Source organism: Amblyraja radiata, chromosome 27 (assembly GCF_010909765.2).
Source record: "Amblyraja radiata isolate CabotCenter1 chromosome 27, sAmbRad1.1.pri, whole genome shotgun sequence".
NCBI lineage: Eukaryota > Metazoa > Chordata > Chondrichthyes > Rajiformes > Rajidae > Amblyraja > Amblyraja radiata.
The window spans coordinates 18,865,679-18,881,636 of NC_045982.1; the positions used below are offsets into that span (position 1 = coordinate 18,865,679).

A 15,958-nucleotide genomic window follows, 5' to 3' on the forward strand; every position below is an offset into this window, starting at 1 on the left:
TCAGTTGATTCACAACTCAGACAGAGTCATGACCTCCCCCTCCCCCTGAGCCACACCCACACTTCCAGGTTTATAACCCATCCCCCTCCCACCGGAAAAGGTGTGGCTTTCATGGCGTGATTGACAGGAGAGAGATTCTCAACATTTTTTAAACACAAATAACACATATTTTTCATTGATGGGAAGAATTCTCTGCACCTGCTCAGCGGAGGGGGGATTGAGTAAGATGGCCAAAAATCACAGCTGTAAGTGGTAGCATTTTATCCAAAATGAATATATAGTGCAAACAGGAAGTAAGTGCATTTGCAGTAGTGCATTTTGACTTCAAGACAAAGCACCCAAGCCACCATTTGCAGTGAGTAGTGCCTTTCAACTTCAATTCCACAATTTGCAGTAAGTAGTGCCTTTCAACTTCAAGCCAAAGCACCCAAGCCACCATTTGCAGTAAATAGTGCCTTTCAACTTCAAGCCAAAACACCCAAGCCACCATTTGCAGTAAATAGTGCCTTTCAACTTAAAGCCAAAACACCCACGCCTCCATTTGCAGTAAGTAGTGCCTTTAAACTTCATGCCACCATTTGCAGTAAGTAGTGCCTTTCAACTTCAAACCAAAGCACCAAAGCCACCATTTGCAGTAAGAAGTTTCTTTCAACTTCAAGCCAAATCACCCAAGCCACCATTTGCAGTAAGTAGTTGTAGATCAGTGCATGCTCCTTTAACATAGTGACCTCACCACTACTAACCACTCCCCATTGTCTCCAGTATAATTGTAGGTTCCCCACCTCCAGCTCTCTCTCTAGCTCCAGTGATGATCACGGACAGCTAGTGCATAATGTGTGTAGTGCGTATAATAAAGTTATATAGTAAAAGACTTTGTGTGACAAGCAAGACATTTTACATGGTGTCACAGCGGTAGACTCGCGTCTCCTGTTCATCGGCTTTATTTTTATTATTTGTTTTCTCCCAGTTGTGTCCCCACCCCCCCCTATTCTTATTATGTCCAACTCGTGTCGTCGTCCCGACACGCTCGTTTTTGACACGGACATTGTACACCGCTGGACTGTCTTGAACACTATATCGCAATCGCTCATCCTGGTGCCACTCCTGCAGTACAGGCTCACCTGCTCCTCAACCTGGCTGGTCCAGAGGCAATGGAACACTATGCCTCGTTCGAGTTCGCCCCTCCTGAAGACCGTCACGACCCGGTATGTCTCATAGCCAAATTCACTGCCCTCCGCGATATCCCTACCAATAACATTATCGAGCGCTTTAAGTTCTTCCAAAGGCGTCAGATTCCCGGTCAGCATATTGACGCTTTCATTGCCTCTTTGCGTCATATGGCGCGGCGGTGCCGCCTTGAAGCGATAACACCGGACAAAATGATCAGGGACGTCCTGGTCAACGGTCTCCTGAACTCTAAGCTGCGTGACGAGCTCCTGATGAAGCCTGACCTCACGCTAAGGGATGCTATGGATGCCGCTCGCATGGCCTCTGCTGTTGGCTCCGTATCTCAACCGGTGTCCCAGGACATTAACTTCACCGGTACTGCTGGCCGCCGGCGGATCAATGGCCCGCCACGCCAGGGCACCGCCGCTGCGCCCGCTAAGGTCACCCCTCGTCGCTGCCCAAATTGTAATTTCTCTTCCCACCAATTCAACGTGTGCCCAGCTCAGGGTAAAACTTGTAATTCCTGCGGGAAGCTGAACCACTTTTCTGCGGCATGTCGATCTCATGGGAAACCTGTCCCTGCTCCTAGAAGGAGTCTAAACAACCTTGTGGACTGTGATAGCGCGCCTGGTTCCCTGTACCAGCCGGATGAACTCCCTGACTCTGATACGAGCTCCTCCCACGGTGATTCAACTGTGTTTTTGCTTTTGGGTGCACCTGCATTGATAACAGATCCCTCTGTACATGTCACTGTGAATGGCCACTCCTTCCCTGCGAAGGTCGATACTGGTGCTTTTGCCAATGTTATGTCTGCTAGCCTCTTCAAACAGATAAGTTCTGGGGAGAGGGTTACTCCCGATGGCTCCCGCCTTCATGCCTATGGGGGAGGTGTTCTGGTCCCTGTGGGGAAGGCCACGTTTATCTGTACAGTTCTTGAGACCTCTCGGCCCCTCACTTTTCTCCTGCTGGATTCTGAAAACGTCACCCTGCTGGGCGCCTGTGCATGCCAGGACTTTGGCTTGGTCTCTTTCCACCGCAACATCCACTTGATGCAGGCCCCCATGGACCCCCCGAGCGAGTACCCCGACCGCTTTGATGACGTTCTGGGCAAATTGCCCTGTGCTTACAAAATCGTTGTTGACCCGGGGGTCAACCCGGTGATTAGACCGGCCCACCGCGTTTCTTTTGCCATGAAGGGCCGCGTGACGTCCACACTACGTGACATGGTGGCCATGGGCATCCTCAAGGAGGTGAGTGCTCCCACCCAGTGGGTCTCCACCATGGTGGTCGCTGCCAAGAAGGACAAAAGCGAGATCAGGATCTGCATCAACCCGAAATACCTGAACCTCGCCATCAAACGCCCGCACTACCCCATGCGGACAGTGGAGGACGTCGCTGCACAGGTCGGTCCGGCCGCAGTCTTCTCGGTCCTAGATGCCAAGAGCTCCTTCTGGCAGATCCCTCTGGATGAACGTTCCTCCTTTCTGACCACCTTTATCACACCCTTCGGCAGGTTCCATTTTCTCCGCATGCCTTTTGGGATCAACTCAGCAAGCGAGGTTTTCCAGCGCACCATGGAACAGCTGTTTGCCGGGTTGCCGTGCGCTATCATCGTGGATGACATCCTGGTGTACGGGAGGGACGTCGCTGAGCACGACCTGCACCTCCACCAGGTCCTGGACAGGGCTCGTGAGATCAATCTCAAACTCAACCCGAAGAAGTGTCGGTTCCGCGTTCCGGAAGTCACTTACGTAGGCCACGTTTTCACGGCCGGGGGTCTAAAGCCAGACCCCCAGAAGACGGCAGCGGTCACCGAAATGCCCGCTCCCACCGACGTGCCCGGCCTGCAGCGCTTTCTGGGCATGGTCAACTACCTGGGGAAGTTCATACCCGACCTCAGTGAACTGAGTGCTCCCCTGAGGGAGCTGATCAAGAAGGACAATGCCTGGGTCTGGCTCCCGCATCACCAGTCGGCATTCGTGGCCCTGAAGTCCAAGCTCGCACGCACCCCGACTCTCAAGTTCTTCGATTTAAACTGGCCAATTGTCCTCACTTGCGATGCATCTCAGTTCGGCCTCGGTGCCGCCTGCCTGCAGCTCCATGACGACCAGCAGCTGCCTGTTTCCTATGCTTCTCGCACCATGACCCCTGCTGAGCAGCGCTACGCTCAGATCGAGAAGGAGCTCCTTGCCGTGGTGTTCGCCTGCTCCAAATTCAAGGACTACATTCTGGGCAACACCTTCACCATTGAAACTGACCACCAGCCGCTGGTCTCTATCTTGAACAAGCCCATCCATGTTGCCTCTTCCCGTTTGCAGCGAATGACGCTGCAGCTCCAGCGTTTCACGTTCCAAATTGTGTACCGCAAGGGCAAGGATATGTTCGTGGCCGACACATTGTCCCGTGCGCCGCTCCCTTCCGTTGCCCGCCATCCATACGAATCGTCTGACCTGATGGTACTGAACGTTAACATTGTTCCTTCCCAGCAGATGCAGTCCCTGGTCAAACACACTGCTGCTGATCCTGCCCTGCAACAGCTTGCGGGCGTCATCCGCCGTGGCTGGCCTGACCGACGCTCCTCCCTGCCGGCTGGTGCCATGCCCTACTTCCTGGTTCGGGACGAATTGGTGCTGCACAACGGCGTGGTGGTGAAGGGTCACAAGGTCGTGGTGCCGGCCGCTCTGCGGGATCATTACTTTCAAACCGCCCACAACGGCCACCCCGGGGTTGATGCCACTTTGTCCCAGGCCCAAAGCCAGTTTTACTGGCATGGCATGGCTCAGGACATCCGGGACAGGGTCTCCGCCACTTTTCAACCTTTGGGTCCCCGGTGACTCTCCAATCCGACAACGGCAGCCAGTTTTCCAGCACAGAGTTCCGTGCCTTCGCCGCCCGTTGGAACATTCGCCACATCACCAGCATCCCAGAGTACCCACAAAGCAATGGCCTTGCGGAGCGCGCTGTCCGCAGCGCCAAGGAGCTGCTGGAACATTGTCGGCTTTCTCATTCTCACTTCTACCTTGCCCTCCTCAACCTCCGCAACATTTCCCGGGACCCCGCACTCGGTTCGCCTGCCCAGCGCCTCATGTCCCGCACCACCCGCCCTCCTCTCCCAGTCTCTCAGCAATCCCTCAAGCCCACGGTCCGGAGCCCTGCCGCTGTCAAGGAGCGCATCGTCGAGAAGCAGATCATCCAGAAGCGCTCCTTTGACAAGTCGTACCGTCTCCTCCCCCGTCTGTTCCCAGGCCAGGTTGTCCGGATGCAGTCCCACTCCGGTCGCCACCGGCTGGCCGTTGTCGTTGGCAATGCTGACTCTCCCCGGTCATACCTGGTTGACTACGAGGGCACCGTGTACCGTCGGTCCCGCCAGCACCTGCTGCTTGTCAACGAGCCTGCTCCGCCTCCCACAGACCCGTTTTCTCCGCCTGTCCCTTCCCCCCTGCCCGAAACTCCTCCTGCCCCTGTCACTCCTCGCATGCCCTGGAAACTGCCCTCTCAGCTCTCTGTGCCCCGCACACACCAGCATCCTTCTCCTGCCCCACCTCCGAGTGTACCTGTTTCGCCTCCCCATTCTCCTCCTTCCCCTGGGCACTCTTCACCCGGTTCTCCCATCTCTGTCCCTGCCCCCGTCCCTGCAGCTCCTGCGGTTGAAGGGGAAGGCGGGTTGCGCACCCGCTCTGGGCGGTTGGTCAAGCCGCCTGCCCGGTACGGGGTGTTTGAGTTGCCTGTATCATGATATGCTCTAACCGGTCCCTGCGCGGTTTCTGATTCTAGCGTATGAGCCGTGGTCGCACTTGTTTCCAAGAGGAAGGATGTAGATCAGTGCATGCTCCTTTAACATAGTGACCTCACCACTACTAACCACTCCCCATTGTCTCCAGTATAATTGTAGCTTCCCCACCTCCAGCTCTCTCTCTAGCTCCAGTGATGACCACGGACAGCTAGTGCATAATGTGTGTAGTGCGTATAATAAAGTTATATAGTAAAAGACTTTGTGTGACAAGCAAGTCATTTTACAGTAGTGCCTTTCAACTTCAAGCCAAAACACCCAAGCCACCATTTGCAGTAAGTAGTGCCTTTCAACTTCATGCCATCATTTGCAGTAAGTAGTGCCTTTCAACTTCAAACCAAAGCTCCCAAGCCACCATTTGCAGTAAGTAGTGCCTTTTAACTTCAAGCCAAAGCACCCAAGCCACAATTGGCAGTAAGTAGTGCCTTTCAACTTCAAGCCAAATCACCCGCCACCTTTTGCCGTAAGTAGTGCCTTTCAACGTAAAGCCAAAGCACCCAAGCCACCATTTGCAGTAAGTAGTGCCTTTCAACTTCAAGCCAAAGCAACCAAGCCATCATTTGCAGTAAATAGTGCCTTTCAACTTCAAGCAACGCACCCAAGCCACCATTTGCAGTAAGTAGTGACTTTCAACTTCAAGCCAAAGCACCCAAGCCACCATTTGCAGTCGGTAGTGCCTTTAAAATTCAAACCAATGCACCCAAGCGACCATTTGCAGTAAGTATTGCCTTTCAACTTCAAGCTAAAGCACCCAAGCCACCATTTGCAGTAAGTAGTGCCTTTCAACCTCAAGCCAAAGCTCCCAAGCCACCATTTGCAGTAACTAGTGCCTTTCAACTTCAAGCCAAAGCACCCAAGCCACCATTTGCAGTAAATAGTGCCTTTCAACTTCAAGCCAAAGCACCCAAGCCACCATTTGCAGTTAGTGCCTTTCAACTTCATGCCACCATTTGCAGTAATAGTGCCTTTCAATTTCAAACCAAAGCACCCAATTCACCATTTGCAGTAAGTAGTGCCTTTCAACTTCAAGCCAAAGCACCCAAGCCACCATTTGAAGCAATAAGTGCCTTTCAACATCAAGCCAAAGCTCCCAAGCCACCATTTGTAGTAAGTAGTGCCTTTCAACGTCAAGCCAAAGCACCCAAGCCACAATTGGCAGTAAGTAGTGTCTTTCACCTTCAAGCCAAAGCTCCCAAGCCACATTGCAGAAAGTAGTGCCTTTCAACTTCAAGCCAAAGCACCCAAGCCACCATTTGCAGTAAATAGTGCCTTTCAACTTGAAACCAAAGCTCGCAAGTCACCATTTGAAATAAGTAGTGCCTTTCAACCTCTAGCCAAATATACCAAGCCACCATTTGCAGTAAGTAGTGCCTTTCAACTTCAATGCACCATTTGCAGTAAGTAGTGCCTTTCACCTTCAAGCCAAAGCTCCCAAGCCACATTGCAGAACGTAGTGCCTTTCAACTTCAAGCCAAAACACCCAAGCCACCATTTGCAGTAAGTAGTGCCTTTCAACTTCATGCCATCATTTGCAGTAAGTAGTGCCTTTCAACTTCAAACCAAAGCTCCCAAGCCACCATTTGCAGTAAGTAGTGCCTTTTAACTTCAAGCCAAAGCACCCAAGCCACAATTGGCAGTAAGTAGTGCCTTTCAACTTCAAGCCAAATCACCCGCCACCTTTTGCCGTAAGTAGTGCCTTTCAACGTAAAGCCAAAGCACCCAAGCCACCATTTGCAGTAAGTAGTGCCTTTCAACTTCAAGCCAAAGCAAACAAGCCATCATTTGCAGTAAATAGTGCCTTTCAACTTCAAGCAACGCACCCAAGCCACCATTTGCAGTAAGTAGTGACTTTCAACTTCAAGCCAAAGCACCCAAGCCACCATTTGCAGTCGGTAGTGCCTTTAAAATTCAAACCAATGCACCCAAGCCACCATTTGCAGTAAGTATTGCCTTTCAACTTCAAGCTAAAGCACCCAAGCCACCATTTGCAGTAAGTAGTGCCTTTCAACCTCAAGCCAAAGCTCCCAAGCCACCATTTGCAGTAAGTAGTGCATTTCAACTTCAAGCCAAAGCACCCAAGCCACCATTTGCAGTAAGTAGTGCCTTTCAACTTCAAGCCAAAGCACCCAAGCCACCATTTGCAGTTAGTGCCTTTCAACTTCATGCCACCATTTGCAGTAATAGTGCCTTTCAATTTCAAACCAAAGCACCCAAGCCACCATTTGCAGTAAGTAGTGCCTTTCAACTTCAAGCCAAAGCACCCAAGCCACCATTTGAAGCAATAAGTGCCTTTCAACATCAAGCCAAAGCTCCCAAGCCACCATTTGTAGTAAGTAGTGCCTTTCAACGTCAAGCCAAAGCACCCAAGCCACAATTGGCAGTAAGTAGTGTCTTTCACCTTCAAGCCAAAGCTCCCAAGCCACATTGCAGAAAGTAGTGCCTTTCAACTTCAAGCCAAAGCACCCAAGCCACTATTTGCAGTAAATAGTGCCTTTCAACTTGAAACCAAAGCTCGCAAGTCACCATTTGTAATAAGTAGTGCCTTTCAACCTCTAGCCAAAGATCCCAAGCCACCATTTGCAGTAAGTAGTGCCTTTCAACTTCAATGCACCATTTGCAGTAAGTAGTGCCTTTCACCTTCAAGCCAAAGCTCCCAAGCCACATTGCAGAACGTAGTGCCTTTCAACTTCAAGCCAAAACACCCAAGCCACCATTTGCAGTAAGTAGTGCCTTTCAACTTCATGCCATCATTTGCAGTAAGTAGTGCCTTTCAACTTCAAACCAAAGCTCCCAAGCCACCATTTGCAGTAAGTAGTGCCATTGAACTTCAAGCCAAAGCACACAAGCCACAATTGGCAGTAAGTAGTGCCTTTCAACTTCAAGCCAAATCACCCGCCACCTTTTGCCGTAAGTAGTGCCTTTCAACGTAAAGCCAAAGCACCCAAGCCACCATTTGCAGTAAGTAGTGCCTTTCAACTTCAAGCCAAAGCAACCAAGCCATCATTTGCAGTAAATAGTGCCTTTCAACTTCAAGCAACGCACCCAAGCCACCATTTGCAGTAAGTAGTGACTTTCAACTTCAAGCCAAAGCACCCAAGCCACCATTTGCAGTCGGTAGTGCCTTTAAAATTCAAACCAATGCACCCAAGCCACCATTTGCAGTAAGTATTGCCTTTCAACTTCAAGCTAAAGCACCCAAGCCACCATTTGCAGTAAGTAGTGCCTTTCAACCTCAAGCCTAAGCTCCCAAGCCACCATTTGCAGTAAGTAGTGCCTGTCAACATCAAGCCAAAGCACCCAAGCCACCATTTGCAGTAAGTAGTGCCTTTCAACATCAAGCCAAAGCACCCAAGCCACCATTTGCAGTTAGTGCCTTTCAACTTCATGCCACCATTTGCAGTAATAGTGCCTTTCAATTTCAAACCAAAGCACCCAATTCACCATTTGCAGTAAGTAGTGCCTTTCAACTTCAAGCCAAAGCACCCAAGCCACCATTTGAAGCAATAAGTGCCTTTCAACATCAAGCCAAAGCTCCCAAGCCACCATTTGTAGTAAGTAGTGCCTTTCAACGTCAAGCCAAAGCACCCAAGCCACAATTGGCAGTAAGTAGTGTCTTTCACCTTCAAGCCAAAGCTCCCAAGCCACATTGCAGTAAGTAGTGCCTTTCAACTTCAAGCCAAAGCACCCAAGCCACCATTTGCAGTAAATAGTGCCTTTCAACTTGAAACCAAAGCTCGCAAGTCACCATTTGAAATAAGTAGTGCCTTTCAACCTCTAGCCAAATATACCAAGCCACCATTTGCAGTAAGTAGTGCCTTTCAACTTCAATGCACCATTTGCAGTAAGTAGTGCCTTTCACCTTCAAGCCAAAGCTCCCAAGCCACATTGCAGAACGTAGTGCCTTTCAACTTCAAGCCAAAGCACCCAAGCCACTATTTGCAGTAAATAGTGCCTTTCAACTTGAAACCAAAGCTCGCAAGTCACCATTTGAAATAAGTAGTGCCTGTCAACCTCTAGCCAAAGATCCCAAGCCACCATTCGCAGTAAGTAGTGCCTTTCAACTTCATGCCACCATTTGCAGTAAGTAGTGCCTTTCAACTGCAAGCCAAAGCACCCAAGCCACCATTTGTAGTAAGTAGTGCCTTTCAACTACAAGCCAAAGCACCCAAGCCACCATTTGCAGTAAATAGTGCCATTCAACTTCAAGCCAAAGCACACAAGCCACAATTGGCAGTAAGTAGTGCCTTTCAACTTCAAGCTAAATCACCCGCCACCTTTTCCCGTAAGTAGTGCCTTTCAAAGTAAAGCCAAAGCACCCAAGCCACCATTTGCAGTAAGTAGTGCCTTTCAACTTCAAGCCAAAGCAATCAAACCATCATTTGCAGTAAATAGTGACTTTCAACTTCAAGCCAAAGCACCCAAGCCACCATTTGCAGTCGGTAGTGCCTTTAAAATTCAAACCAATGCACCCAAGCCACCAATTGCAGTAAGTATTGCCTTTCAACCTCAAGCTAAAGCACCCAAGCCACCATTTGCAAAAGTAGTGCCTTTCAACCTCAAGCCAAAGCTCCCAAGCCACCATTTGCAGTAACTAGTGCCTTTCAACTTCAAGCCAAAGCACCCAAGTCACCATTTGCAGTTAGTGCCTTTCAACTTCATGCCACCATTTGCAGTAATAGTGCCTTTCAATTTCAAACCAAAGCACCCAAGCCACCATTTGCAGTAAGTAGTGCCTTTCAACTTCAAGCCAAAGCAACCAAGCCATCATTTGCAGTAAATAGTGCCTTTCAACTTCAAGCAACGCACCCAAGCCACCATTTGCAGTAAGTAGTGACTTTCAACTTCAAGCCAAAGCACCCAAGCCACCATTTGCAGTCGGTAGTGCCTTTAAAATTCAAACCAATGCACCCAAGCGACCATTTGCAGTAGGTATTGCCTTTCAACTTCAAGCTAAAGCACCCAAGCCACCATTTGCAGTGTAGTACCTTTCAACCTCAAGCCAAAGCTCCCAAGCCACCATTTGCAGTAACTAGTGCCTTTCAACTTCAAGCCAAAGCACCCAAGCCACCATTTGCAGTAAGTAGTGCCTTTCAACTTCAAGCCAAAGCACCCAAGCCACCATTTGCAGTTAGTGCCTTTCAACGTCATGCCACCATTTGCAGTAATAGTGCCTTTCAACTTCAAGCCAAAGCACCCAAGCCACCATTTGAAGCATTAAGTGCATTTCAACATCAAGCCAAAGCTCCCAAGCCACCATTTGCAGTAAGTAGTGCCTTTCAACGTCAAGCCAAAGCACCCAAGCCACAATTGGCAGTAAGTAGTGTCTTTCACCTTCAAGCCAAAGCTCCCAAGCCACATTGCAGAAAGTAGTGCCTTTCAACTTCAAGCCAAAGCACCCAAGCCACCATTTGCAGTAAATATTGCCTTTCAACTTGAAACCAAAGCTCGCAAGTCACCATTTGAAATAAGTAGTGCCTTTCAACGTCTAGCCAAATATACCAAGCCACCATTTGCAGTTAGTAGTGCGTTTCAACTTCATGCCACCATTTGCAGTAAGTAGTGCCTTTCACCTTCAAGCCAAAGCACCCAAGCCACCATTTGTAATAAGTAGTGCCTTTCAACTTCAAGCCAAAGCTCCCAAGCCACCATTTGCAGTAAGTAGTGCCTTTGAACTTCAAGGCAAAGCACCCAATCCATCATTTGCAGTAAGTAGTGCCTTTCAACTTCAAGCCAAAGCTCCCAAGCCACCGGTTGCAGTAAGTAGTGCCTTTGAACTTCAAACCAAATCTCTCAAGCCACCATTTGCAGTAAGTAGTGCCTTTCAACTTAAAGCCAAAGCACCCAAGCCACTATTTGCAATAAGTAGTCCCTTTCATCTTCAAGCCAAAGCACCCAAGCCAACATTTGCGGTAAATAGTGCCTTTCAACTTCAAGCCAAACCACCCAAGCCACCATTTGCAGTAAGTAGTGCCTTTCACCTTTATGCCAAAGCACCCAAGCCACCATTTGCAATAAGTAGTGCCTTTCAACTTCATGCCACAATTTGCAGAAAGTAGTGCCTTTCAACTTCATGCCACCATTTGCAGTAAATAGTGCCTTTCAACTTCAAGCCATAGCACACAAGCCACTATTTGCAGTAAGTAGTGCCTTTCAACTTCAAGCCAAAGCACGGATGCCACCATTTGCAGTAAGTTGTGCCTTTCATCTTCAAATCAAAGCAGCCACCACCATTTGCAGTAAATAGTGCATTTCAACTTCAAGCCAAAGCACCCAAGCCACCATTTGCCATTAGTGCCTTTCAACTTCACCAAAGCACCCACCACAATTTGCAGTAAGTAGTGCCTTTCAACTTCAAGCCAAAGCACCCAAGCCACCATTTGCAGTAAATAGTGCCTTTCAACTTCATGCCAAAGCACCCAAGCCACCATTTGCAGTTAGTGCCTTTCAACTTCAAGCCAATGCACCGAAGCCACCATTTGCAGTAAGTAGTGTCTTTCAACTTCAAGCCAAAGCACCCGCCACCATTTGCAGTAAATAGTGCCTTTCAACTTCAAGCCAATGCTCCCAAGCCACCATTTGCAGTTAGTGCCTTACAACTTCAAGCCAAAGCACCAAAGCCACCATTTGCAGTAAGTAGTGCCTTTCAACTTAAAGCCAAAGCACCCAAGCCACCACTTGCATTACGTAATGCTTCAACTTCAAGCCAAAGCACCCAAGCCACCATTTGCAGTAAGTAGTGCCTTTCAACTTCAAGCCAATGCACCCAAGCCACCATTTGCCATTAGTGCCTTTCAACTTCAAGCCAAAGCACCCAAGCCACAATTTGCAGTAAGTAGTGCCTTTCAACTTCAAGCCAAAGCACCCAAGCCACCATTTGCAGTAAGTAGTGCCTTTCAACTTCAAGCAAAGCACCCAAGCCACCATTTGCAGTAGGTAGTGCCTTTCAAATTAAAGCCAAAGCACCTAAGCCACTATTTGCGGTAAGTAGTGTCTTTGAACTTCAAGCTAAAGCTCCAAGCCACCATTTGCAGTAAGTAGTGCCTTTCAACTTTAAACCAAAGCTCCCAAGCCACCATTTGCAGTAAATAGTGCCTTTCAACTTTAAACCAAAGCTCGCAAGCCACCATTTGCAGTAAATAGTGCCTTTCAACTTCAAGCCAAAGCACCCAAACAACCATTTGCAGGCAGTGCCTTTTTACTTCAAACAAACTATATTTTCATTTTCAAACCACATTAAGGGGACTCACAGTTGTGTAGACATTTGTTCAGTGTTATTCAGATAGACGTGACCCTTGGCTTCATCCATCTTGCTGAGACTGAGTAAGGCACACCACTTCCTGGTTTTATAGTCCCTCCCCCTCCCTCCAGCAGGGGCAGCAGAGAGAATGGTGAATTTTTAAAAAACATTAATATCGCTCTGATTTTTCATCGATGGGAAAAATCCTCCGCACGCGTAAGGCGGAGGGGGGCTCTGAGCGAGGTGGCCAAAAATGACAGCCATAGGTGTGACGCCATTCTGTCCGAAATTGCAGCACAGTGGGCCAAAAGTTGTCAAGACCAGAGTTTTAGTAATATAGATATCACAATATCTTCGACCGCCGGCCTGCGGCCTACACCAACTTGAAGCCGCGGTCTCCGGTGGGGAAGAGCCAATTCTGGACTTACCTGGACTTTTACCTGTCTGCACATCTGGACGCCCGCAGCGGCGGCTGCGGAGGGTTGAGGTCCCGACCACGGGGGAAAATGGAGGAGGACTGGCCAAAATTTGTGCCTTCCACCACAGTGATGAATGCTGTGGTGGATGTTTGTGTTAAATTTTTAGTGTTTTTTTGTGTGTTCTTTATCATTGTACCGCTGCTGGCAAATTCATTTAACTTGCACTTTATGTGCAATGTGACGAATAAAACTGCTCGATTGATTGATTGATATTCTATCTCAGTATATGAAGTAATTGGGGAAAAATTAATATGGAGTTGATGATATCTCTACAAACTGTTCTAACATCTAATATTAGGGTGTGAGGGGTTATGGGGAGAACGCAGGAGAATGGGGTTGAGATGGAAAGCTAGATCAGCCATGATTGAATGGCAGAGTTTATTGGATGGGTCGAATTGACTAATTCTGCTCCTAGAATTTATGAATGTGGCTCCGTAAGAGGTGTTGCAGGGCTCAAAATTTATGGTTGCCCAGTTGCCAATGGCCAACTAAAGTCCCGCCAGGCAACCTAAAAGCCGTGTCATTTTGCCCGGCTTGGCAAGCGAAGGAAAGCTTGGCTGATGTGGACAGCGGATGGCCTGATGCAATCTGTGCCGGCGCTTCTCAGAGAGATCCTGCCTTATCCATGTTCCCTGCCTTGCCCTGTGGAGTTGCTGCTTGTTTGTGAACCAGGAGCTCAGTCAGCGGATTGGCGCTCGACACCGCTGCAAATTGTTCTGTTGCTGTTGTTCCCGTAAAGGGCCTGTCCCACTTTGCGATTTTTTTCAGCGACGGCGGAGCGTCAGTGTCTGACCCACGTAAAACAGTCACTGACGCTCCGTAGTCGCCGAAAAAATTGGAAAGAAACAGGCCCTTAAGTAGGTATGTTAGAATACTTACCTTCAGCGGCGCTGCAATTCTGCCACTGGCCGTGTGTGCGATTTTGGCGCATTTGAGGGGGGGGGGGGGGGCAGGGATAAAACGTGTTTTTTTTCCTACCTTGTCCTGTATTATATTTTGTTGGAGTGCAAGATTTTGCCGAAGAATCGTTCCGACGGGCGTTCTGTGTTTTAAAAAAAAAAATTTGCCTGACAAGTTAATCGTTGGAGTGATTTTAAAATCAGCTTCTGAAGCCGTCAACGCCGACAACGGGGCAGGATTTTACGTAGGGGACAGGTAAAAGAAAGTAGTTTATTTTTATGTAAAAAAAGTGTTTCTTAAGATGCATTTAATTCACATTTTAAGTTGCAAAACGGTGATTTTCCCCCCCGAACGAACCGGCAGTGTATTTGCTGCCGATATGGGGGACTAAAATCATCGCAACCGCAATGTTCCAAATGTTCGCGTTCCAGAAAAACCCACTCGCAAGCTTATTTAAATGGCCATTAATTTACAGGTATTAAACATTAAATTCCTGCCATTTGGCCTATAAACCCATGACAATGAGATTTAAAAATTATGTTATATTGTGAATTCTTGTGTGAATGTTATTTGGACACAGGCTATTTAAAAATGTTAATCTATTCTTAAGAAATGGATAGATGTTTAGATCTAGTAACTGAATTTTATAATTAGCTACAATTAGGTAACTTACTAATTATATGCTTTAATTTCAAGTCATCTAAGTAAGATTGTTTCATATTTGTTTCAGAATGCTTCAATCTATAATAACTGAACATTTCTTTCAGTTCTCTTAATTTTTAAGAAAGTTATGGGCTTTTGACTATTCTCGATCACAGCTTTGGTGTTATGTCAATGAAAAAGCAATAGGGAACAAGATGCTAATTTCTTCAGACTGACTGCAGGGGAGAAGGAGTTACAGAGATAAGAAAGTATAAGAGACCAAATGAAATGAAGGTCAAGGACAATGTAGAATAGATCATTGTTAGCTTGGAGAAGGTGAGAACAATGCAAACTGATAAAATGTAATCAGGGGGACAGTCAGACTGGTGTTAGAACTGGATAGAACGGGATGGAGAGAGAGGGAAAACAAGGGTTACTTGAAGTTAACAAAGTCAATATTCATACAGCTGGGGTGTAAGCTGCCCAAACGAAATATGATGTGCTGTCCTCCAATTTGCGCTGGGCCTCACTCTGACAATGGAGGAGGCCAAGGACAGAAAGGTCAGTGTGGGAATGGGAGGGGGAGTTAAAGTGTTTAGCCACTGGGAGATCAGGTAGGATTAGCGGACTGAGCGGAGGTGTTCAGCAAAACGATCGCCGAGCCTGCGCTTGGTCTCACCAATATATAGGAGTCCACACCTGGAGCAGCGGATACAATAGATGAAGTTGGAGGCGGTGCAAGTGAACCTCTGCCTCACCTGGAAAGACTGTCAGTATCCTTGGATGGAGTTGAAGGGGGAGGTATAGGGACAGGTGTTGCATCTCCTGCTGTTGCTGGGGAAAGTACCTGGGAATGGGGTGGTTTGGGTGGGAAGGGACAAGTTAACCAGGGAGTTGCGGAGGGTACAGTCTCTGCAGAAAGTGGTAATGGGTGGAGATGGGAAGATCTGGCTAAGGTGGCTAAATGTTGGGAGGATTATGTGGGTTTACATGGCTCAATTGTAATCATGTATTATCTTTCCACTGACTGATTAGCACACAACAAAACCTTTTAAACTGTACCTTCACTGAACTGAACTGAACCAGGTGTTTAAGAAAGAACTGCAGATGCTGGAAAAAGCAAAGGTGGACAACAAATGCTGGAGAAATTCAGCGGGTGAGGCAGCATCTAAGGAAAGAAGGAATGGTGACGTTTCGGGTCGAGGCCCTTCTTCAGAACTGTACTGGGGATCAGCCAGCAGGTTTAGCCCGATTGCTCCTTCAACTCACAATTGATCTGATCTTTAATCTGCCCCTACAGTATACATCTAACGCAGGATGCAGGAACATTGCTAACTGGCTCATTCAAGACTGCAGGAATACATGCAGTGGGAGGGAACTGAAGCTTGGTGCAGCCAATGCAATACTGTCGGGAAAGACCACAGTTTGGGGTCGTTTTACTGCTGGATATTGAGGGGTAGAGTTCAGTGGGGGCATCCTTCAAACAAGGGAAGGGAGATTACCCCAGGGGGACCACATGAGTGGCAATGGTGTTCTTAGTTTGGTTTAGTTTAGTTCAGAGATACAGCGCGGAAACAGGCCATTTGGCTGACAGACCACGCCGACCAGCGATCCCCGCACGCTTACATTATCCTACACCAGGGACAATTTACAATTATACCAAGGCAATTACCCTGCAAACCTGTACGTCGTTTTGGAGTGTGGGAGGAGACCCGAGACCCCGGTGAAAACCCACACAGGTCA

The 15,958-nt window shown here is 48.2% G+C and overlaps 1 protein-coding gene across 8 annotated transcripts in view; it reads left to right on the forward strand.

Moving 5' to 3' along the window:
* The window catches only part of LOC116988536 (interferon alpha-inducible protein 27-like protein 2B), a 143,947-nt gene that overhangs the window by 105,092 nt on the left and 22,897 nt on the right, over positions 1-15,958 (forward strand). The window lies entirely within an intron of this gene.